This window comes from Bos grunniens, chromosome 23, assembly GCF_055505025.1.
Source record: "Bos grunniens cultivar Pamir isolate PY7600 chromosome 23, Bosgru_T2T1.0, whole genome shotgun sequence".
In the NCBI taxonomy this organism is placed as follows: domain Eukaryota; kingdom Metazoa; phylum Chordata; class Mammalia; order Artiodactyla; family Bovidae; genus Bos; species Bos grunniens.
The window spans coordinates 21,811,993-21,835,465 of NC_141187.1; the positions used below are offsets into that span (position 1 = coordinate 21,811,993).

The 23,473-nt window shown below is 42.4% G+C and overlaps 1 long non-coding RNA gene and 1 pseudogene across 2 annotated transcripts; both read right to left on the reverse strand.

The window, feature by feature from the left end:
- Window positions 1-11,604: 11,604 nt before the first annotated feature.
- Window positions 11,605-12,966, reverse strand: LOC147346913 (uncharacterized). Its single transcript, XR_015153278.1, has 3 exons — window positions 12,838-12,966; window positions 12,591-12,745; window positions 11,605-12,188 (listed from the first exon to the last, which is right to left on the reverse strand). It is a non-coding gene; the product is annotated as an uncharacterized LOC147346913 (long non-coding RNA).
- Window positions 12,967-19,592: 6,626 nt separating this feature from the next.
- On the reverse strand, window positions 19,593-20,490 carry LOC147346914 (cytochrome c oxidase subunit 5A, mitochondrial pseudogene; annotated as a pseudogene). The gene has a single exon (XR_015153279.1). The product of XR_015153279.1 is annotated as a cytochrome c oxidase subunit 5A, mitochondrial pseudogene (transcript).
- Between the last annotated feature and the right edge of the window lie 2,983 nt (window positions 20,491-23,473).

The following is a 23,473-nucleotide window of genomic DNA, read 5'->3' on the forward strand; positions in this document are numbered from 1 at the left end:
CTAGTTGCAGAGCACAGGCTCTAGGCACTTGGGCTCTGCAGCTATGGTACATGGACTTAGTTGCTCCATGGCATCTGCAATCTTCCTGGACCAGGGATGGAGCCTGTGTGCCCTGCATTGGCAGGTGGACTCCTAGCCACTGGACCACGAGGGCAGTCCCATGGTGTTCCCTTTTTAGGGACAGACAAATTGAAGCTGGGAAAAAGTGTGGTCATGCGAAAAGAAAACCCCAGTTTTTTTTAATAATTTTGAAGACATTGTAGAAATCATCTAGGTCTTCTCTGAAAAGCGAGGGGTTCTGAACTGAGTTTCCCTTGTGTCTCCTCCCCCTTTACATGCCCTGAGTCTGTCGCCCACTCAGCTTTGAACTCTTGGACGACAGTCTCTCAGGATGTCCAAAGCCCCTCACAAGTCCTGGTACCCAGTAGGCCCTCATTCCTGGTTTGTTAAATGAATAAATCATCCTGCCTTTTTTTATGCTTTTTTCTGTTAACTGAGAAAAAATGCACAATGTAAAATTTGAGAGTGACGTATTATTCAGTGGACTTGCTGAGGATTTAAGCCCAGGAGGCAGCCTCTTAGCTCTGAGGGACTGCTCCAAAGAGGTGGGGGGCTGGGTGTGGCAGGATATATAAGAGTTTTTGTAACAAAGATCAGGTAGTCAGAAGCTCAAAAGATTAGTGTTAAAGACAACCGTACATACCAAGGAGAAGGCGATGGCACCCCACTCCAGTACTCTTGCCTGGAAAATCCCATGGACAGAGGAGCCTGGTAGGCTGCAGTCCATGGGGTCGATAAGAGTCGGACACGACTGAGCGACTTCACTTTCACTTTTCACTTTCATGCATTGGAGAAGGAAATGGCAACCCACTCCAGTGCTCTTGCCTGGAGAATCCCAGGGACGGGGGAGCCTGGTGGGCTGCTGTCTATGGGGTCACACAGAGTCGGACACAACTGAAGCAACTTAGCAGCAGCAGCAGCAGCAGCAGTGTTTCTCTATGTATGGAAAAAATGCAAGAGTCTGGGCTCATTGAAATTATTCCTTTGATGTGCACCTCAGCTACCTGGGGCCAATATCCTGTGTGTGTGTTTCGGGGCGGGGGGGGTGGTTTTTCAGGAGGTGTCTGCAGTTGGTTGATGACTTGATGAGTGCAACATCTTTTGTTGACCGATATGGCAGCGACATTTTTCATCCATAATTCTAATACCTTCTGAATATAGTAAGAATCATATATTGCCATTCGTGGCTCACAGTTCTGTTCTTCAGGATCACAGAAGCTTAAATTTTCCCCGTTCATATTTTATTCTGTTCCTGTACAGCACATGCATGTACATAAATGACTTCTCAGGGCTGATGCTTGAGATGGATCAGGTCCTTAATTCATTCCGTAACTATTTGCAGAATGCCTACTAGGCACTGGTGTTACAGTTCTGACTAGACACACTTCCTTCTATCAAGGAACTTACAGTACATGAAGGAGACAGACAAGTTAATATAAAATAACATAACTGCTATGAAGGGGAAACACAAGGAGCTGTGAGAATAGAGGAGTGGTTGATCTGGTCTGAAGAATTCAGGGAAGATTTCCCAAAAGAAATATTAAAAAAATTCAACCCTCAAAATTAAATAGGAGTCAGCCAGGTGAAAGTGAGGAGGAAGGAGGCAGACAGTTGAAGGCAGTGAGAACTACAGGTTGCTGAGCTGGTGTTTAGTTCGATGGCAAAAAAGGACTCCTGAGAAATGCAAATAAAAACTATAATGAGCTATCACCTCACACCAGCCAGAATGGCTGTTATCAAAAAAATCCACCAACAATAAATGCTGGAGAGGGTGTAGAGCCAAGGGAACACTCCTACACTGTTAGTGGGAATGTAACTTGGTACAGCCACTATGGAGAATAGTATGGAGTTTCCTTAAAAAAAGTAAAAATAGAGCCTCCACATGATCCTGCAATCCCACCCTGGGCATATATGCAGAGAAAAGGATCTTTGCACTCCAGTGTTCACTGCGGCGCTGTTTGCAATAGCCAAGACATGGAAGCAACCTAAGTGTCCATTGATAGAAGAATGGATAAAGATGTGGTGCATATGTACAATGGAATATTACTCAGCCATGGAAAACAATGCCATTTGCAGCAACATGAATGGACCTAGAGATTGTCATATGAGTGAGGTAAGTCAGACAAAGAAGGAGAAATATCGTAGGCCATCCCTTATATGTGGACTCGAAAAAGAAATGATACAAATGAACTTACAAAACAGAGACTCACAGACTTGAGAATGAACTTATAGTTGCAAGGGGGAAGGATGGGGAGAAGGGATAGTTAGAGGGTTTGGGATGAACATGTATACACGGCTATATTTAAACTGGATAAACCAACAAGGACCTACTGTCTAGCACGTGGAACTCTGCTCAATGATATATGGCAGCCTGGATGGGAGGGGAGTTTGGGGGAGACTGGATACATGTATATGCATGGCTGAGTCCCTTCACTGCTCACCTGAAACTGTAACAGTATTGTTAATCGGCTATACCCCCAATAGAAAATAATAAGTTTAAATTTTTTAAAAAAGGAGTAAAAGAACGACTGTAGAAAGGGTGTAAGCAGGGGAGTGATATGATCTACATTGTATTTTAGAAAGATATTTCTAGTTGCAGTAGGACAATTGGAAAAGGAAAAGATCAAAGGCCAGAAGTATAAGCAGTCTTTTATTTATTTTTTCAAAGTATTTATTTATTTGGCTGTGTCAGGTCTTAGCTGTGGCACTCAGGATCTTCGATCTTCGTTGTGGCAGGTGGGGTCTTTGGTTAGGGCGTGCAGGATCTCTGCATTGGGAGCTTGGAGTCTTAGCCACTGGACCACCAGGGAAATCCTAAGCAGGCTTTTAGAGGGTCGGTGAAGGTGATGATAGTAGCAGCAGGCATGAAGAGAATTAGATGGATTCTGGATTCATAGAGGAAGAGAGAATGTTTGTAGACGTGTGCATGTTGGGATTTTGGAGGAAAGAAGTCAAGTTTAATATTTGCTTGGAGAAATTGGGTGGATGGCGTGTCATTCACTGAAATAAGAAATAACCACTAAAGAGCAACATGTTAGGAAGGGATGATGAATTCCGTAGGGTAGTCAAGAGACATCCAAGGTGTGGTGCTCAAGAGTCAGTGGATTATGTGGGTCTGGATCACAAGAGATGGTTTTGGGTTAAAACGATAGAATTGACAGTCATCAACATATAAATGGGCTTCCCTGATAGCTCAGTTGGTAAAGAATCTGCCTGCAATGCAGGAGACCCCAGTTAGATTCTTGGGTTGGGAAGATCCCCTGGAGAAGGGATAGGCTACCCACTTCAGTATTCTTGGGTTTCCCTGTGGTTGTGCTTGTAAAGAAACCGCCTGCAATGAGGGAGACTTGGGTTCAATCCCTGGGTTGGGAAGATCCCCTGGAGAAGGGAAAGGCTACGGGTTGCCATTGCCTTCTCCTCCATTATAAATAGAAACATATAAATAGAAGCTAAAGCTATTAGAATGCATATCCTGGGGGGAGGAGAAGAGGGCCAAGGAAATCTAGGAAATAGCAGTCCTTAAAGGTCATTTCAAGGGAATTCCCTGGTGGTCCAAGTCACTGGGACTCTTTGCTTTCAGTGCTAAGGGCCCAGGTGAGATCCTTGGTCAGTAAATTAAGATCCCACAGGATGTGCAGTGCAACCAAAAGGAAACAAGATCATTCAAAATACTTAGCTTCTAAATGGAAGATTGGGGTGAGCGCATGTAAGCTATTATATATAGAATGGATAGCCAGCAAGGTCCTACTGGATAGCACAGGGAACTATGTTCAGTATCCTATGATAAACCATATAGAGAAGAATATTTTTAAAAGGAATGTATGTATATGTACAACTGAATCACTCTGCTGTACAGGAGAAATTAACACAACATTGTAAAATAACTGTAGTTTAAGTAAAAAAAGATACTTAGCTTCCTACTTAATGTCACCTGCTCAGTCCCCTTGGCTAAGGATCAGATTCACTCTAGCTCAAAAGAATCTGACGAGGTACCTTTCATTATGGTCTCAACCAGAAACTCCACGAAGGCCAACGCCAGGCCCAAGGATGTCTCAAATAAATTCTTAATTACTCAGTCAGAAAGATTGGCAAGTATTCCCTGGTCATGTGGGTATACAGTAGAGGAAATATTAGTGTAAAGTATAGGGATGCAAAGGCATGTTCCTGAGATGAATGCAAGCATGTTTTCATAGATTGCTTTGAGCACTACGGACGTAAGAGGCATACCTGCTAAGTCGCTTCAGTTGTGTCTGACTCTGTTACCCCATGAACTGTAGCCCACCAGGCTCCTCTGTCCATGGGATTCTCCAGGCAAGAATACTGGAGTAGGTTGTCATGACCTCCTTCAGGGCATTTTCCCAACCCAGGGATCAAACCCAGGTCTCCGGCATTGCAGGCAGATTCTTTACCGACTGAGCCACCAGGGAAGCCCAAGAATACTGGAGTGGGTACCTATCCATTCTCCGGGGGATCTTCCCAGCCCAGGAATCAAACTGGTGTCTCCTGCATTGTAGGCGAATTCTTTACCAACTGAGCTACCAGGGAAGCTCATGGACATAAGGTACTATAACATAAAAATCCACCTAGGATGTGTGTGTCTTGCATTTGTCTCTAAGATGTTACTGGGGACGGAGCAGAGGCACTACAGTTTCTCTGCTTTCACCATCTTCGCAAATCACAGACACAACTTGGAGAAGATGGCAATTGTGATGACATCAGCAGAGTGAGATCTATAAAGAGCTACAACCACAGGGACTTCCCTGGCTGTCCAGTGGTTAGGGCTCTGCACTTCCACTGCAGGGGACACAGGTTCGATTCCTGGTCAGGGAACTAAGATCCCTCGTGCTGCCTGGTGCAGTGGGGAAAAAAACTCATCTGTTTAAAAAAAAAAAAAAAAGAGTTACAGCCACAAAAAATCACTTTCATCCCTGACAATAAAACTGAAAGCAAGAGCTTTGGGCATAATACTTGAGTCACAGATGTAGGATATCTCGGTGATCACAAAGGCAGATCTCAGAAGTATTTCTGCAAACAGGGGCAGGCAGAAATCCATAAATAAGCAAATCATCGTTTCTTTTATAATGTTGTAAAGCCTTTGGAAGATTGTAGTGATTTTTTGTATTGTTTGGTATCATTTCACATAATCTGAAGTATCCCAGAGCTATTTGAGATCCCATCTGTTGAGACCTTCCAAGGTTGTTGTCAACCTCAGAACAAATGTTTTGATTTATTAAGGAGCTTAAATCAGACAAGGGATTCTGGAGGATGTAGAACCATCCAAAAATTGTTATCTTAAGAGATTTATTTTCTTAATCATGAATCTGTTACAAACTTCATGTTAAGAAAAGCAAACTTTCTGTGGGTGCTCCCTCCAGTTCTGAGAATGTAATGAATCCCTAAGATTAGACCTCTTGGTAAAAATAAACATGTGGATTAGTGGCAGATAATAGGCTACCCAAAATGGAATCGTATATCCTGCTTAAAAGCCTCTCAAAAAAAACCTCTCAAAGTTTTGAACTCTTTGAACTTTAATAGGAATCTGAATATACACTGGGACAGAGGAGCCTGGTAGGTTACAGTCCATGGGGTCCCAAAGAGTTGAACACAACTGAGTGACTAACACAAGATACTTTTGTAAATAAAAATTCATCACTTTTTATTTCCTTTGTAGTGGGACATACTGATTAAAACAAAGCTCTGGTTTTTATTGAGTACTTTCGACTGAAATATAATTGACATAGAACACTATACTAACTCCAAGTATACAGCATGAAGATTCCTTAATTATGTATATTGCAAAATGATTGTGATAAGTCTAGTTAACATCCATCAGCATGCATAGTTTACAAAAACATTATTTCTTTAATGAGGACTGTTAAGATCTACTCTCTTGGCAACTTTCAAGTATGCTACCCAGTGTTATTAACCACAGTCACCATGTTGTACATAACATTCCCATGACCTTTGTTTTGTACCTGAAATTTTGTCCCTTTTGACCCCCTTCACATCCATTTTGCCCTCCTCTCACCCCTCACCTCTGGCAAGCAGCAATCTCTTCTCTGTATCTGTGAGTATCTAGCATTTGTTATATAGGTAAAGCACTTTGGCGGGATCTCCTGAGCTATGAGTAGAGAATATCTGAAAGAAAGCCTAGTTTGAGTTCACCACGTCTCACTCTGCTGTTGTTTAGTCGCTAAGTCATGTCTGACTCTCTGCGACCCCAGGGATCACAGCACGCAGGGTTCCTCTGTCCTCTACTATCTCCTGGAGTTTGCTCAACTTCATGTCCATTGGGGCAGTGCTTCTATCTAACCATCTCATCCTCTGCTGCCCTTTTCGCCTTTTGCCTTCAATCTTTCCCAGCATCACGGTCTTTTCCAATGAGTCAGCTCTTCGAAACAGGTAGCCAAAGTATTGGAACTTCAGCTTCTGCGTCAGTCCTTTCAGTGAATATTCAGGGTTGATTTCCTTTAGTATTGACTGGTTTGATCTCCTTGAAGTCCAGGGCATTCTTGAGTCTTCTCCAACAATACAGTTTGGAAGCATCAATTCTTCGGCACTCAGCCTTCTATATGGACCAACTCTCTCATCTGTACATGACTACTGGAAAAATCATAGCTTTGATTATATGGACGTTTGTTGGAAAAATGATGTCTCTGCTTTTTAATACACTGTTTAGGTTTGTCAGGGCTTCCAGGTGGCTCAATGATAAAGAATCCACCTGCCTATGCAGGAGACGCCAGAGACTCAGGTTCGATCACTGGGTCAGGAAGATCCCCTAGAGGAGGAAATGGGAGCCTGTTCCAGTATTCTTGCTGGAAAAATCCCATGACAGAAGAAGCCTGGAAGGCTACAGTCCATGGGGTCGCAAGAACTTGGGCATGACTGAGTGGCTGAGCACATACTGAGAACTAGGTTTGTCATAACTTTCCTTCCAAAGGGCCAACCCATTTTTTATATGACTGTAGTCACCACTTGCAGTGACTTTGGAGCCCCAAAAAATAAAATCTGTCACTGCTTCCACTTTTTCCCCTTTTATTTGCCATGAAGTGATGGGATCAGATGCCATGGTCTTTGTTTTTAATATTGTGCTTCAAGCCAGCTTTTTCACTCTCCTCTTTCACCCTCATCAAGAGGCTCTTTAGTTCCTCTTTACTTTCTGCCATAAGGGTATCATCTGCATATCTGAGGTTGTTGATATTTTTCCTAGCAATCTTAATTATAGCCTGTGATGGCATTTCTCATGAAGTACTCTGTGTATAACTTAAATAAGCAGGGTGACAATATACAGCCTTGACGTGCTCCTTTCCCCATTTGGAACCAGTCCATTGCTTCACGTCTAGTTCTGTTGCCTCTTGACCTGCATTCAGGTTTCTCAGGAGGCAGGTAAGATGGTCTAGTATTCCCATCTCTTTAAGAATTTTCCAGTTTGTTGTGATCCATCCAATCAAAGGCTTTAGCACAGTCAGTGAAGCAGAAGTAGATGTTTTTCTGGAACTCTCTTGCTTTCTCCATGACCCAACAAATGTTGGCAATTTGATCTCTGGTTCCTCTGCCTTTTCTAAATCCAGTTTGGACATGTGGAAGTTCTCGGTTCACGTACCGTTGAAGCCTAGCTTGAAGGATTTTGAGCATAACCTTACTAGCATGTGAAGTGAGTGCAATTTTACAGTAGTTTGAACATTCTTTGGCATTGCCCTTCTTTGGGATTGGAATGAAAACTGACCTTTTCAAGTCCTGTGGCCACTGCTGTTTTCCAAATTTGCTGGCATATTGAGTGCAGCACTTTAACAGCATCATCTTTTAGGATTTCAAATAGCTCGGCTGAAATTCTGTCACCTCCACTACCTTTGCTCCAAGTAATGTTTCCTAAGGCCCTTTTGACTTCACACTCCAGGATGTCTGGCTCTACGTGAGCAACCACACTATCATGGTTATCTGGGTCATTAAGATCTTTCTTATATAGCTCTTCAGTGTATTCTTGCGACCCCTTCTTAATCTCTTCTGTTCTGTTAGGTTTTACCATTTCTGTCCTTTATCATGCCCATCCTTGCATGAAATGTTCCCTTGACGTCTCTAATTTTCTTGAAGAGATCTCTAGTTTTTCCCATTCTTCTGTTTTACTCTTTCTTTGCATTGTTCATTGAAGAAGGCCTTCTTATCTCTCCTTGCTTTTCTCTGGAGCTCTCCGTTCCGTTGGGTGTATCTTTCCCTTTCTCCTTTGCCTGTCACTTTTCTTCTTTCCTCGGCTATTGTAAAGCCTCCTCAGACAACCATTTTGCCTCTTTGCATTTCTTTTTCTTTGGGATTGTTTTGGTCACTGCCTCTTGTACAATGTTACCAACCTCTGTCCATAGTTCTTCAGGCACTCCATCTACCAGATCTGTTCGTCACCTCCACTGTATAAGAATCAGGGATTTGATTCAGGTCATACCTGAATGGTCTACTGATTTTCCAGGCTTTCTTTAATTTAAGCCTGAATTTTGCAGCAAGGAGCTGATGACTGAGCCACAGTCAACTCCAGGTCTTGTTCTTGCTGATTGTATAGAGCTCCTCCACCTTTGTCTGCAAAGAACATAATCAATCTGATTTTGGTATTGACCATCTGGTGGTGTTCACGTGGAGAGTCATCTCTCATGTTGTTGGAAAAGGATGTTTGCTATGACCAGTGTGTTCTCTTGACAAAACTCTATTAGCCTTTGTCTTGCTTCAGTTTGTACTCCAAAGTCAAACTTGACTATTATTCTGGGTGTCTCTTGACTTTCTACTTTTGCATTCCAGTCCCCTGTGATGAAAAGAACTTTTTTTTTTTTTTTTTTTTTTGCTGTTAGTTCTAAAAGATCTTTAGGTCTTCATAGAACCGTTCAACTTCAGCTTCTTCAGCATTAGTGGTTGGGTCACAGACTTGGATTACTGTGATATTGAATGGTTTGCCTTGGAAATGAACTGAGATCGTTCTGTCGTTTTTGAGATTGCCCCCAAGTACTGCATTTTGGACTCTTGTTGACTATGAGGGGCTGCTGCTGCTACTAAGTCGCTTCAGTCGTGTCCGACTCTGTGTGACCCCATAGACGTCAGCCCACCAGGCTCTCCTGCCCCTGGGATTCTCCAGGCAAGAACACTGGAGTGGGTTGCCATTTCCTTCTCCAATGCATGAAAGTGAAAAATTGAAAGTGAAGTCGCTCAGTCGTGTCCGACTCTTAGCGACCCCATGGACTGCAGCCTACCAGGCTCCTCTGTCCATGGGATTCTCCAGGCAAGAGTACTGAAGTGGGGTGCCATTGCATTTCTTACAAGGGATTCTATAGTCTTCCTTTAGACAGTTTCCCATGTTGCCCACAAGGTGGCACCATCCACCCAAGACAATCCTGCTCTTCTGAGGCAGAACTGCTGCTGCTACTAAGTCACTTCAATCGTGTCCGACTCTGTGTGACCCCATAGACGTCAGCCTACCAGGCTCCCCCGTCCCTGGGAATCTCCAGGCAAGAACACTGGAGTGGGTTGCCATTTCCTTCTCCAATGCATGAAAGTGAAAAAGTGAAAGTGAGGTCGCTCAGTCGTGTCCGACTCAGCGGCTCCATGGACTGCAGCCTACCAGGCTCCTCCCTCCATGGGATTTTCCAGGCAAGAGTACTGGAGTGGGATGCCATTGCCTTCTCCATCTGAGACAGAAAAACCCCTGTAAATACATACACAATAGATAAAAACACAGTTCATTAAAATAATAATAATAAACTTTATTTCTTTTTGCAGGATTTTTAGGTTCACAGCGATTTTGAGCAAAAGGTACAGAGGTTTCCCATATACCCTGTGACCCTCACGTACATCCCTTCTCCATTTTCAACATTCCTCTTCATCCCGCCGCAGGATGGTACCTTCTTTACAACCAATGAACCTACACTGCCATATCATTATCACCTCAAGTCATAACTTTACATTAGGGTTCACTCTTAGTGTCTTATATTCTATGGGTTTGAACAAATGTATAACGTCAGGTACTCACCTTTAAAGTATCAAACAGGGTGTTTTTGCTGCCTTCAAAATTCTTCATCCTGCCATCCCCTCTAATCCCTGGCCACCAATGATATTTTTACTGTAGCCATAGTTTTACCTTTTCCAGAACATCATATAGTTGAAATCATGCAGTTTGTGGCCTTTTCAGATTGGTTTATTTTGCTTAAGTAATTTGCATTTAAGTTTCCTCCATGTCTATTCATTGCTTCATACCTCATAGTGTATACTTTTTAAATTTTATTTTTTATTTTATACTGGGGCATAGTTGATTTACTAATGTTGTGTTAGCCTCAGATGTACAGCAAAGTGATTCACTTATATATATACAGATATCTCTCTCTCTTTTTTTTCAGATCCTTTTCCCACATAGGTTATTACAGAATACTGAGTAGAGTTCTCTGTAGGTCCTAGTCGTATAGGATAATTTTAAGTCAAATATTGTTATCTCAGAAAGGGCTTGTATACACCTCTACTTGTATAAATCAAAAAACATAAGTCAGTCAGGTAAGTGAAAGTAAAATTTCCCCAATGATTGAACATTAACTTTTTTTTTTCTCACTCAATCTTCCAGTTGAGGAATTTCCTTACATGAAACTGGATTTGGTCCCAAAAGTGAGAAATGGTAAGTCATTATGTTTTAAATCCACAAAACCTATTTAAGCTGTAATTTTGCTGTCAGAGCTTCAGAACCTACCATCACATCTAAAAATATTTCTATGGAGAATGCTTTAATTCAACTTAGTTATGTCAAAAGAGTGTTGTCTAGTCTGCACACTACCCCAGATAGAGGGGATTTCTTCAGCTCCAAGCCAGAGTAGCAAGTTGTAGTAGAGGTCAAAGACAGAAAGTTTGGTGGACTCTTTTTATTTTCCCATCTCATCAGAGTGGGGCCATCAGCTTCATTTTCAGTGATGTTTCAGGGAATCTTAGCCCACCCAGTGCCCCCACGCATCAGAAAAATCCGTGTGACCCCATGACTGCCTTGGAACCACAGAACCTTGTTAAGATTTTCCAAGGACTTTTTGTTTGGTTAGGTTTGGTTTTACTGTTTATTTATATCAGGAAGCAGGAAAGGGGTCAAAAAACCAAACAAAGAGAATTTGCATGTTGCTGCTGCTAAGTTACTTCAGTCGTGTCCGACTCTGTGCGACCCCATAGATGGCAGCCCACCAGGCTCCCCCGTCCCTGGGATTCTCCAGCCAAGAACACTGGAGTGGGTTGCCATTTCCTTCTCCAATGCATGAAAGTGAAAAGTTAAAGTGAAGTTGCTCAGTCGTGTCCAACTCTTAGTGACCCCATGGACTGCAGCCTACCAGGCTCCTCCGCCCATGGGATTTTCCAGGCAAGAGTACTGGAGTGGGGTGCCATTGCCTTCTCCGAAGAATTTGCATAGTTTCAAACAATTCCACAATAAATAGTCTCCCAAAGAGAGTTGTACGTGGCATTCATTGAAATGTAAATGAAATTAACCTTTGATGGTTCTCTCTGTTCTACCGTTTGTTTAGCTTCCTTCTTGAGAGTCCTGTCCAGTTCTTGTCCTCCAAGAAATCTGTCCATCATCTCTGACTCCCATTCCTCCCCACCTCCTTCATTTATTTAATACTTACAGGAAACGCTGCAGATACATACAGCAGTTTGAGAATACAAAAATAACTAAAGAAGATTTAGTTACATTTGGACTTCCCTGGTGGTCTAGTAGCTAAGCCTCTATGATCCCAGGAAAAGGAGCTAGGGTTCAATCCCCGGTCAGGGAACTGGATCCCACATGCTGTGACTAAGACCCGGTACAGCCAAATAAATCATTCTTTTAAACAAGATTTAATTACATTCAGAAGAAAACATTTTTTCCTTTTTTTTAAAAATTGAAGTCCAGTTGATTTACAATATTTTGTCAGTTTCAGGTGTATAGCATAGTGATTCAGAATTTTTGCAGATTATATCCCATTATAGATTATTACAAGATATTGGTGTATATTTGAAGAAAACAGATTTTTTTTTTTTTTTGGTCCAAGTTTTCCTTCTTCAGAAAAGAAGGTTGTTGTGCGTTTTTTCTTACGAGAACTCAGGGTGAGGAGCAGATTGGGAAGTGAAGACTTGAGCCAAACCTGAGGATGCTGCAGAGTAGACAGTCCAAAATCAGTCTCAGGAAAGGGGTAATATGATACCTGATGTATGCTTTACATCCGGTAAGTCCTCTAGTACTTTATTCAGGACCTGCCTAATCAAGAAATCCCTTTCAATTTTAAAGAATGTCATCTAGTTTGCTGCCAGCATCAGGATGCCCCTGCCCAGTGACTTTCTCTGGACAATGGAGTCCTTTCTGATGCACCTGGCTCAAAGGACCTGGTGTAGTCCTTAAAAAATGGCTAATGAGAATTCCAAAGAACATATGTAGACACTCCCCTCTCTAGGAGGTAGACCTTAATTCCCTCTACTTAAGGTCTTAGTGGCTCACCTTCCAAAAACCATAAAAAGAACTTCCAAACAGTGTAGGAAGGGGGAAAAGGGAACTTTACCGTGTTGGAGAAACCTGGCAGATACCAGCCGGACCAAGTCACTAGGGTCGACATCACCAGCGTTGTCATGTCGCTGTCACGCACCCTGTGATAGGACGTGATGTGATGTGATGCGAAGGACACTTCACTTCTTCTCCAAAAGCCGTGATCCCAGTCTAACCGGAGAAAACACCAGAGAAATGCAAATCGAGGGGCATTCTACAAAACAGGGCTTCCCGGGTAGTTCATCGGTAAAGAATCCACTTACAATGCAGGAGACACGGGTTCAATCCCTGGGTCACGAAGATCCCGTGGAGGAGGAAGTGGCAAGCCACACCAGTATTCTTGCCTGGAGAATCCCACAGATACAGGAGCCTGGCGGGTTACAGTCCATGGGGTCGCAAAGAGTCAGACATAACTGAGCGACTGAGCAAGCGCGCTGCAAGATAACTTACAAGTACTCTTCAACTACTTCAAGTTTATGAAAAGCAAGGAAAGCCTAAGGAACTGTCACAGGTAAGAAGAGATTAAGGAGACATGATGACTAAATGCGATATGGGGTCCTGAATTCTGGAACAGAAAAAGGATGCAAGTGAAAACTGGTGATGTTTGAATAAAGTTTGTAGTTTCAAAAAAATGATTGGTGGGAACTAGTGGAGCAATATTCCATTTCCTTCATCTGCAGAGAGTTAGCTCTGGGGTCTGTTCTCTGCTGGATCCCAGAGTTCCCAGCGTGGATTAAGTCTTGGTTGTTCAGAGTGGTGACTGGTTTAATGATTCATTGTCTTGGTGCTTTCTCTCCCTTGCTTCTCTTCCCCACTCAGCAGTATTATTCGGGATCCCACATAAATCACATCCTCTTAAATCCTTGTCCCGCAGGGTCTGTTTTTAGGGAAATCCAAATTAAAAGTATGTAAACAAATGGATCTTAAAAATGTGGTTAAATTTACATAACACAAAATTTACCACTTCATCCATTTTAAAGTGTGCAGGTCAGCAGCATTACATCATTGTGCAACCATTAGCACCACCCACCTCCAGAATTCTTTTTTATCATCTCAAACTGAAAACTCTATACCCATCAACAACTCCCCATTGCCTCTCCCTCTTCGACCATCCCCATACTTCCCAGTCCTTGATAAACACTCTTCTACTTTCTTCTCTATAAATTTGATTGTTCTAGGTACCTTGTATGGAGAAGGCGATGGCACCCCACCCCAGTACTCTTGCCTGGAAAATCCCATGGACGGAGGAGCCTGGTGGCCTGCAGTCCATGGGGTCGCGAAGAGTAAGACACGACAGAGCGACTTCCCTTTCACTTTTCACTTTCATGCATTGGAGAAGGAAATGGCATCCCACTCCTGTGTTCTTGCCTGGAGAATCCCAGGGACTGGGGAGCCTGGTGGGCTGCCGTCTATGGGGTCACACAGAGTCGGACACAACTGAAGTGACTTAGCAGCAGCAGCAGGTACCTTGTATAAGTTGAATTATACAATATGTGTTCTTTCGTATCTGGTTTATTTCACTTAACAGAATGTCTTCAGGGTTCATCCATGTTGTAGCATGTATCAGAGTTTCATCCCTTTTTAAAGCTGAAGGATATTTCATTGTATGTATAGATCATGTTTTGTTTATCCATTTGTCCACTGATCGACATTTATTTCTACCTTTCAGCTGTTGTGAAAAATGCTGTTATGAATGTTCATGTACAGGTATCTGTTCCAGCCTCTGTTGTCAATTCTTTTGGGTATATACCTACTGGATCATAAGGTAATTCTGTGTTTCAGTTTTTTGAGGAAACACCATACTGTTTTCCACAGTGATTGCACCATTTTACATTCTCAACAGCTATACACAAGGGTCCAGTTTTTCCACCTCCTGGTCAACACATGCTATTTGCTGTTGTTATTGTCGTTGCTTGTATTAGCCATCCTAATGGACAGGGGATGGTATCGAATTGTGGGTTTGATTTGCATTTCTCTAATAATAAGTGATTTTGAGCATTTTTTCTTGTGATTATTGTCTGTTTGTGCATCATCTTTGAAGAAATGTAAATTCAAGTCCTTTGCTCATTTTTTAGTCAGCAATCTATATTTTTGTTACTGAGTGATTGGGAGTGAATTCTTTACATATTCTGGATATTAGCCCCGGATTAGATATATGGTTTGTAAATATTATTTCCCATTCTCTGAGTTGTCTTTTCACTCTCTTGATAATTTTCATTTTTATAAAGTCTCATTTCCTGTTCTTTTGGTGTCATACCCAAGAACTCATCATCAAATCTAAAGTCAGAAAAATTTTCCTGTATGTTTCATTTCCCTCTTTTTTGGCCACATGTGGGATCTTATTTTAGTTCCCTGACCAGGGACTGAACCCATGTCCCCAGTTGAAAGCCCTCTGAACCACCAGAGAATTCCCTTTCTCTGTTTTCTTCTAAGAGCTGTGTAGTTTAAATGTAAATTTAATTAATTAATATTTGGCTGAGCCATGCGGCATGTGGGATCCTAGTTCCCCAAGCAGGGACCAAAACTGTATCCCCTGCATTGGAATCGTGGAATCTTAATCACTCACCCACCAGGGAAGTCCCAAGGCATTTTATTTTTAAACCTCAAATCGTTCTTAGGTTTTGTGAAAAAAGCCTATAAAACACATTTAATTGTTTAGAACTTTGGGGCTGGAGCTTTAGCAGAACAGTTTGATTTTATAAAAATCCTAGGGGACTGCTCTGGCAGTTTAGTGGTTAGGAATCCACGCTTCCACTGCAGGGGGCACAGGTTCAGTCCGTGGCTGGGGAACTAATCTCTCACGTGCTGCACAGTGCAGTCAAAATTTTTAAATAATTTAAAAATTCTAAAGGAAAAACTTTCTGAAGAAAGAAATGCAAATCATTTTAAAAACTCTGCCTTTCAGCTAGAATAGGAAACACTGAAATGTGTTTTCTAAACCTGAAGGTTCCTTACGAAAGATTAGTATTTCAACAAGTCATAGGCGGGAGATGACATTAAAAAAAATAATAGTTAATAATAGCTATTCCTGCTGCTTGTCCAGAAATGCTTTGGGTCTGAACAAGCCTGGCAAACCCTCCTCGCCTATGGATAATCATTAACCAGCATATCAAATCCCCATCATTTATAATCAGATGACGTTGACTTTCCCTTCCCAGAACTACAGCTGGAGAAAAACAGGGCAGAATAAGTTAAAAGCAAATTTAATTTATTCTGATTTTCTATAACTGGATAACTTGGGCTTTCTTTCCTCATTTCTCCCAAGAAATAGTCCAAAGGATTATACAATTAGTTATCATGTCCCAAATTAATAACAAATTGATGAAAGGCAGGAAAATGAAACAAAAAGTCAATAATAAGCCAACACACATTTATTAGATTCAGTACTTATGATATGTTTAGCAATGATGCCAAAAATTTATATTTTGTTGGCTGAATTTGGCTCTAAACTTTCTACAGAGAAATTCAACTTCAATATCTCCTGCTTTAGATCTTGGCAAATATTTTATCAGCATGCTGAGAAAACAAACAGCATCTCCAGCCTCCAGCCCTCCTCTTTCTCCTCTGTGTTTTGTATGTTACTCTCTGCTTTTTAAAGAGCAAGCAGGCCAGATTCTTGACCTGCTCCTTCTCCAAACTTCACTGGCTCTGTAGCTGGTGGGCAGTTAGGAAGAAGTATGAGTTCCAGGTATTGGCTCAAATGCTTAATTAATAGTAGTATCAGGATGAAAATATTTGGAATTGCCCAGAAAACAGCTGTGGGTAGCTGAAGCACCAACCTTCTGAATTCTGAGTCATCTCCGTGGAATGGAATACAGCATAAATATGTTCACACCCACTGAATTTATCTCAACCTCTGGAAATTATCTTGAACCAAACAGGGATCTCATTGCATGGGCCCTCAGGCTTACCCTCCTGGGAAAAAACCTCTCTCTGTGGGAAGAATTTGACATATTTGCCAAGAACTCTGAACCACCAGGAAACTTTAAAGTAAACTTCATATGGGGAAGTGGAGGTGGGATGAATTGGGAGATTGGGATTGACATATGTACACTGCTGCTGCTGCTGCTGCTAAGTCACTTCAGTCGTGTCCGACTCTGTGCGACCCCATAGACGGCAGCCCACCAGGCTCCCCCGTCCCTGTGATTCTCCAGGCAAGAACATTGAAGTGGGTTGCCGTTTCCTTCTCCAATGCATGAAAGTGAAAAGTGAAAGTGAAGTCGCTCAGTTGTGTCCAACTGTTCAAGACCCCATGGACTGTAGCCTACCAGGCTCTTCCGTCCATGGGATTTTCCATGCAAGAGTGCTGGAGTGGAGTGCCATTGCATTCTCCGATATGTACACTGCTATGTATAAAATAGAACGTATTGTATAGCAGAGAACTCTACTCAATGCTCTAGAGTGACCTAAATGGGTAGGAAATATAAAAAAGAGGAGATACATGTTTATGTATAACTGATTCACTTTGCTGTATAGCAGAAACTAACACAATATTTTAAAGCAGCTATACCCCAATAAAATTTTAAATAACAAAAAATGCATGAAAAATAAATAAAAGAACAGTTCATGTTTCTGTAAGTGTTTTCTATCATATGAAAGTTTTTGCTGAGGGCTATCTTAGAGTCTTCTTCAACCATCCAGCTCTATTGCAAAAAGATATGTTTCTTTTTTTAATTTATTTTTGGCTTCCCTGCGTCTTCATTGCTGCATGGGCTTTTCCTCTAGTTGGACAAGCCGGGGCTACTCTCTAGCTATGGTGCTTGGGTCTCTCATGCAGTGGCCTCGCTTGGGGAGCACAGGATCTAGGGCGCAAGGGCATCAGGAGTTGTGGCTCCCAAGCTCTGGAGCACAAGCTCAATAGTTGTGGCTAATGAACTTAGTTGCTCCATGGCATGATTGAACCTGTGTCTCCTACATTGGCAGGTGGATTCTTTACCACTGAGCCACCAGGGAAGCCCCTAAGACATGTCTCAATAAGGAACTGAAATACTGGCAGCTGGTGCTGGTAGCTAAACACTGCTCCATTATTTATGCACATAAATCAACTCTGAACTTTCCATAGCCCTTTGCTCTTGTGATATCATCCTTCTACAATTATATTTCTGGCCTGACTCCCTGTAATATAACTTCACTTGTGCTCAAGGAATCAAATGCATTATAATATTAATATGAGTAAAATTACATTAATAGTAAAAACATTAAAAGTTAAATGCTTGCATACCTATCATTATTAAATTGCTTCCTCCACTGAGTTGATTGTTAATGTAAATATATATATATACTTAACAACCATTTTTATTGGTTTTTACCCTTAGGTTAGCATTAATGTCTCAGTCTTAAGAGATATTTGAAGGAAAAAAAGCGTATGTGTATGCGTGCGTGTGTGTGTGTGTGTGTGTGTGTGTGTGTGGTGAGGGTGGGCAGAGGTTGAACAGATCAATGAGATTACATAGATAATTAATAGTAGAACCAGGACTGGAGTACATATTCTTCCTTCAATTTGCTCCTTGACACAGACAAAAAGTAATCAAAGTAACCCATTACCCAAAGTAAAATACAACCAAACTCTCTAGGCAAAGAGCATTTACTATTCCCCACTGCTGATTTTTTTCCCCCAGAATTCAACATCTTCCTCTGTCAATAATAAAGCATTTCTTTGCAGTTGAGAGTTGAGTCTAATTAGCTTTGCACAAGGAGAAGGCAATGGCACCCTACTCCAGTACTCTTGCCTGGAGAATCCCATGGATGGAGGAGCCTGGTAGGCTGTGGTCCATGGGGTCACAAAGAGTCTGACACGACTGAGCGACTTTGCTTTCACTTTTCACTTTCACGCATTGGAGAAGGAAATGGCAACCCACTCCAGTGTTCTTGCCTGGAGAATCCCAGGGACAGAGGAGCCTGGTGGGCTGCCGTCTATTGGGGTCGCACAGAGTCGGACACGACTGAAGCGACTTAGCAGCAGCAGCAGCAGCTTTGCACAAGGTTGGTCTTCTTTTCACTTCAACATGGTGGCAGCCTGCTGAAAGTTCTTATTGTTACTGGTGCTAAACTATACTTGAGTTTAGCACAAGGAGGATCTGAATCTGATGTTAGTCTGGTCCATCTTGTGTTCTGTAGAAAGTTCTCATTGTATAAAGATCTCACTATACATAACCCAGTGTTACCAATAACACTTTCTTCAGCATTTGCTCAAATACAGTATGAAAGAGAAGCTCTCTGCTGACCTGTAAACTCATTTTGAGAGCTGAATATGAACTACCCCAGACTTCATCTAACCGCATCATGGAAAGGAAAGCAAAACTCCTCTATATTGAAGTTCATGGAAAGGAAAGCAAAACTCCTCTATATTGAAGTTCCCTTGTCTGTTACATTAGGAAGTTGGGCTCAATGGCCTCAAACCATTTTGAGCTCCATGAAAGCTGATTTTACTTTCTGTAATGTTTTAAGACCTTATAACCACAGAGATGGGACCTATCGTTAGAAATTTACTTACACAATTGCTCCTAATGGGATTTCTCCCTTTCAGAAGAGGCTTCTAATTTTCCATGTTCCAACTTTCCTTACCCAGGGTAGTTAGAGATGGCTTTGTATATATTAATCCATGGAATGGTTCATATCTTATAAAATAAAGCAAGAACTCAAACCCAGAAGTTAAATGTCTTTTGGGGGTTTCTAAAGAAGTCAGAGTTACAGTCCAAATTTACAAAGGGTTCCAGGGCTTCCCTGATAGTTCAACTGGTAAAGAATCAGCCTGCAATGCAGGAGACCTGGATTTGATCTCTGGGTTGGGAAGATCCACTGGAGAAGGGAATGGCTACCCACTCCAGTATTCTTGCCTGGAGAATTCCATGGTCTGTATAGCCCAGGGGGTTGCAAAGAGTCAGACACTACTGAGTGACTTTCACTCACCAAGTCTGATGTTAAATATTATGTTTTTATTTAGAGATATGCTGCACAGATGATCATTCTCCTTTCTTTATTTAGTGAATAGAGAACTAGATCTGGCTGACTGTTTATATTTCTTTTTTTTTTTTCCAGTTCAAACTCATTTCCCTTTTATTAAAGTCCAAGTTACATTACACGGTTTGGTACTCAACAAAGGAAAACTTGTTCGAATAAGGTAATATGTTATCATCAGTATTTCCAGGTGACTTTATAATCAAGTAGCATTATCAATAAGTCCTTGGGAAGTCCATCCATGGGGTTTACACTTTGTCAAGGCCCAGTTCCTCTGGAGTGGAGATTCCCAGTTCATTCAAAGTTGGTCTAAGTTCCTGGATGACATAGGGGTAAATTTCCTTATGAGGTCCTGCTTTGTCCTTAACAACTTCTAGGATGCGAACTGCACTAGCAAAATCATTTAAACGTCTGCATGCCTGCAAAGCAGCATCAATGATTTTGGGCTCTGGAACCAGGTCATAGCCAACAAGTGTGTTCATCCCTTTACGCAACTCCCAAGCATCAATATCTGGCTTATTGAAGTATGTCACCCAGCGAGCATCAAACTCCTCGTCTGTCTCATGTGACCCATGGGAGTAGCAGAGAAGTGACTGGACAGCGGCGGCTTGGCCGGGGGCCGGAGTGGGGTGCAGGAGGCCTCGAGGGCTGGCCCGGGCGACTGCGGCTGCAGCTACAGAGCAGCGGCGGACAGCGGCGCCTAGCATGACGGCGATGGCGGCGCACAGGTTAAGGCTGAAGAGAAGCCGGGTGTGAGCCCACGACCGCTCGGGAGCTCGTGGGGGCCGTACTCACGCACCGACGCACGGAGGGCGGAGCATAAGGTATATTTCTTGTTAAATGAAAATGCAAGAATCCTGTCCCAGCATGAGTCAGTCTAGTGATGTTTACCGAGTGAAAAATAGCTACACTTTCCAAAGGAGGAGTATGAGGAAATATAATGGAAATAAAAAATGTATATCCCCCAGAAAAGGCAAATATCATGTGGTATTGCTTATATGTGGAATCTTTCAAAAAAAAAAAATGGTACAAAAGAACTTATTTACAGAATGGAAATAGAGTCACAGATGTAGAAAACAAACTTGTGGTTACTAGGGAGGAAAGTTGGGGAGGATAAGGAGATTGGGATTGACATATACACACTACTATATAATGGCACCCCACTCCAGCACTCTTCCCTGGAAAATTCCATGGACGGAGGATCCTGGTAGGCTGCAGTCCATGGGGTCATGAAGAATCGGACAGGACTAAGTGACTTCACTTTCACTTTTCACTTTCATGCAACCCACTCCAGTGTTCTTGCCTGGAGAATCCCAGGGACGGGGGAGACTGGTGGGCTGCCGTCTATGGGGTCACAGAGTCAGACACGACTGAAGCAAGTTAGCAGCAGCAGCACATTGAAAAATAGATAATAAGGACTTACTGTATAGCACAGAGAACTCTTCTAAGTGCTCTGTAATGACCTATATGGGAAAAGAATCTAAGAAAGAGTGGATATATGTATGTGCTGTGTGCTGTGCTTAGTCGCTTAGTTGTATCTGACTCTTTGTGACCCCATGGACTACAGGCCTGCCAGGCTCCTCTGTCCATGGGGATTCTCCAAGCAAGAATACTGGAGTGGATTGGCATGCCTTACTCCAGGGGATCTTCCCAGGGATTGAACCCAGGTCTCCTGCACTGCAGGCAGATTCTTTACCATCTGAGCCTCCAGGGAAGCCCTGTATATATGTATGTTTGTTTATTTGTATTAGGCTATTTGAAATACTAGAAAGGAAGTCACCAAGGAAGCCATCATATTCTGCTCCTGCTAAGTCGCTTCAGTCATGTCCAACTCTGTGCGACCCCATAGACGGCAGCCCACCAGGCTCCTCTGTCCCTGGGATTCTCCAGGCAAGAACACTGGAGTGGCTTGCCATTTCCTTCTTTAACGCGTGAAAGTGAAGTCGCTTAGCCGTGTCTGACTCTCAGCGACCCCATGGACTGCAGCCTACCAGGCTCCTCCCTCCATGGGATTTTCCAGGCAAGAGTACTGGAGTGGGGTGCCATTGCCTTCTCCGATATATATATATATATATAAAACACTCATTTTGCTCTACAGTAGAAACTAACGTGCATGTGTGCATGCTAAGTCCCTTCAGTCGTGTCCAACTTTGCAACAGTATGGACTGCAACCCACCAGGCTTCTCTGTCCATGGAATTCTCTAGGCAGGAATTCTGGAGTGGATTGCCATGGCCTCCTCCTGGGGATCTTCCCAACCCATGGATTGAACCCAGGTCTCTTAAGTCTCCTGCATTAGCAGGAGGGTTCTTAATCATTAATGCCACCTGGAAAGCCCAGGAACTAACACCACATTGTAAATCAATTATACTTCAATAAAATTTGCTTTTAATGTCTATCTCTTCTGGGCAGCTTTCAATTCATCAAGAGAATACAAGTAAAGACTTGTTTTATCTAAAATGCTGCAATTCACAACTAAGCACAGTAGTAATACTGTAGGAAGTTAATATTACGTGACTGTGTGTGGTTGGTCGGGTGACTGAAGCTGTATGGGGGTGAGAAAGAGAAAATATTTTCTAACAGAGTGAGCTTTAAAGGCAAGGAGGGGCATGGTTAGGTGAGAGGAAGATGGGAGTTCTCAGACAGAGGAACTGGGTAGGTATGCCTCTGAGATAGGACAATGCCAAGAATAAATGCGTAATTCAATGTAGAAGGGATCATAGACTTGCCTTCCAACATTGATTGATTTTATTTGGCTGCACCGGGTCTTAGTTGTGACACATGGGATCCTTGCTGTGACATGAGAGATCTTTAGTTTCAGCATGGATGGAACCATGGACCACCGGGGATGGAACCCGGCCCACGGCATTGGGAGCTCACAGTCTTAACCCCTGGACCACCAGGGATGTCCCTTGATATCTATATTAACTCTCACCTATTTACTCATTTAGGAAATACTAAGTGTACTATGTAACACTCTTTGGACTTGATATCATTATCTAACTGAAAATACCATTACTATGATGATGAATTACAAATAAATACCCTCTCTTTCCAACTCTGTTCTTACCATCTCTTATCACCCATTGTTTTGACCCGAGCATCCTTCCACTTTATCATGGAAGGAAATCTTTAAGTTCACTTTGTCAGAAATCAACAGAACTGTTAACTGGTCAGGCATTCCCCATAGAATCCCAGAGAGTGGCCAATTAGCACCTCAGAGTCAGGTCTCATCTTGTAACCCTGGAGAGTGGCTTTTCGGCATAGTGTTCTGATCATTCTCCCATGTTTTGTCCATAAGAGTGAGGCAGAGTTCTAGAATCTCAGAATGTACCCCAAGGCTATTCCCTATCTGAATAGACAGCATCCTTTCAACTTTCTTTTCCTCCTGTGCCATTTCTCCCCTCTCACACATAGTTTTTCCATTCTTTTTAAACTTTTAGCACTTATAGGGGATGTGCTCACATGTGTAAAGCAAAATCCCAGTTAGAGTTGATTGGGGATTGGCTACCTAAAGCAATAAGAATCTAAGAGGTAAGTAATCCAAGGCTTGCTCTAAGGAGCTAGGCATCTTTTATTCTCCTACTTCTTTATTCCTTAGCACCGATGGCTGCAGTCCCAAACATTCTACACATTCCAAGTAGAAAGAAGCAAGAAGGAGATGATTTCTACTCGTCTATGTCTCACTGTCCAAACTAAGTCACATGGCTGTGTTAATTACCAGGGAATCTGAGAAGGCAAGGACTTCAGTAAAGGAAAGGCTAGGTAAGAGCGGGCTGGGGTTGGTGATAAGTATGCCCCTGCTACAGATTCTAGCTCCAAAGTCCTACATGCCCTTTATTATTCCTCTGCTTGAGTTGTCAGTCATTATTAGACATGTCTGTCACTGCAGTTGGATGGATTGAGTATATGTGTTTGGCAGTAAGGGCTGCTCTGACCAAGGC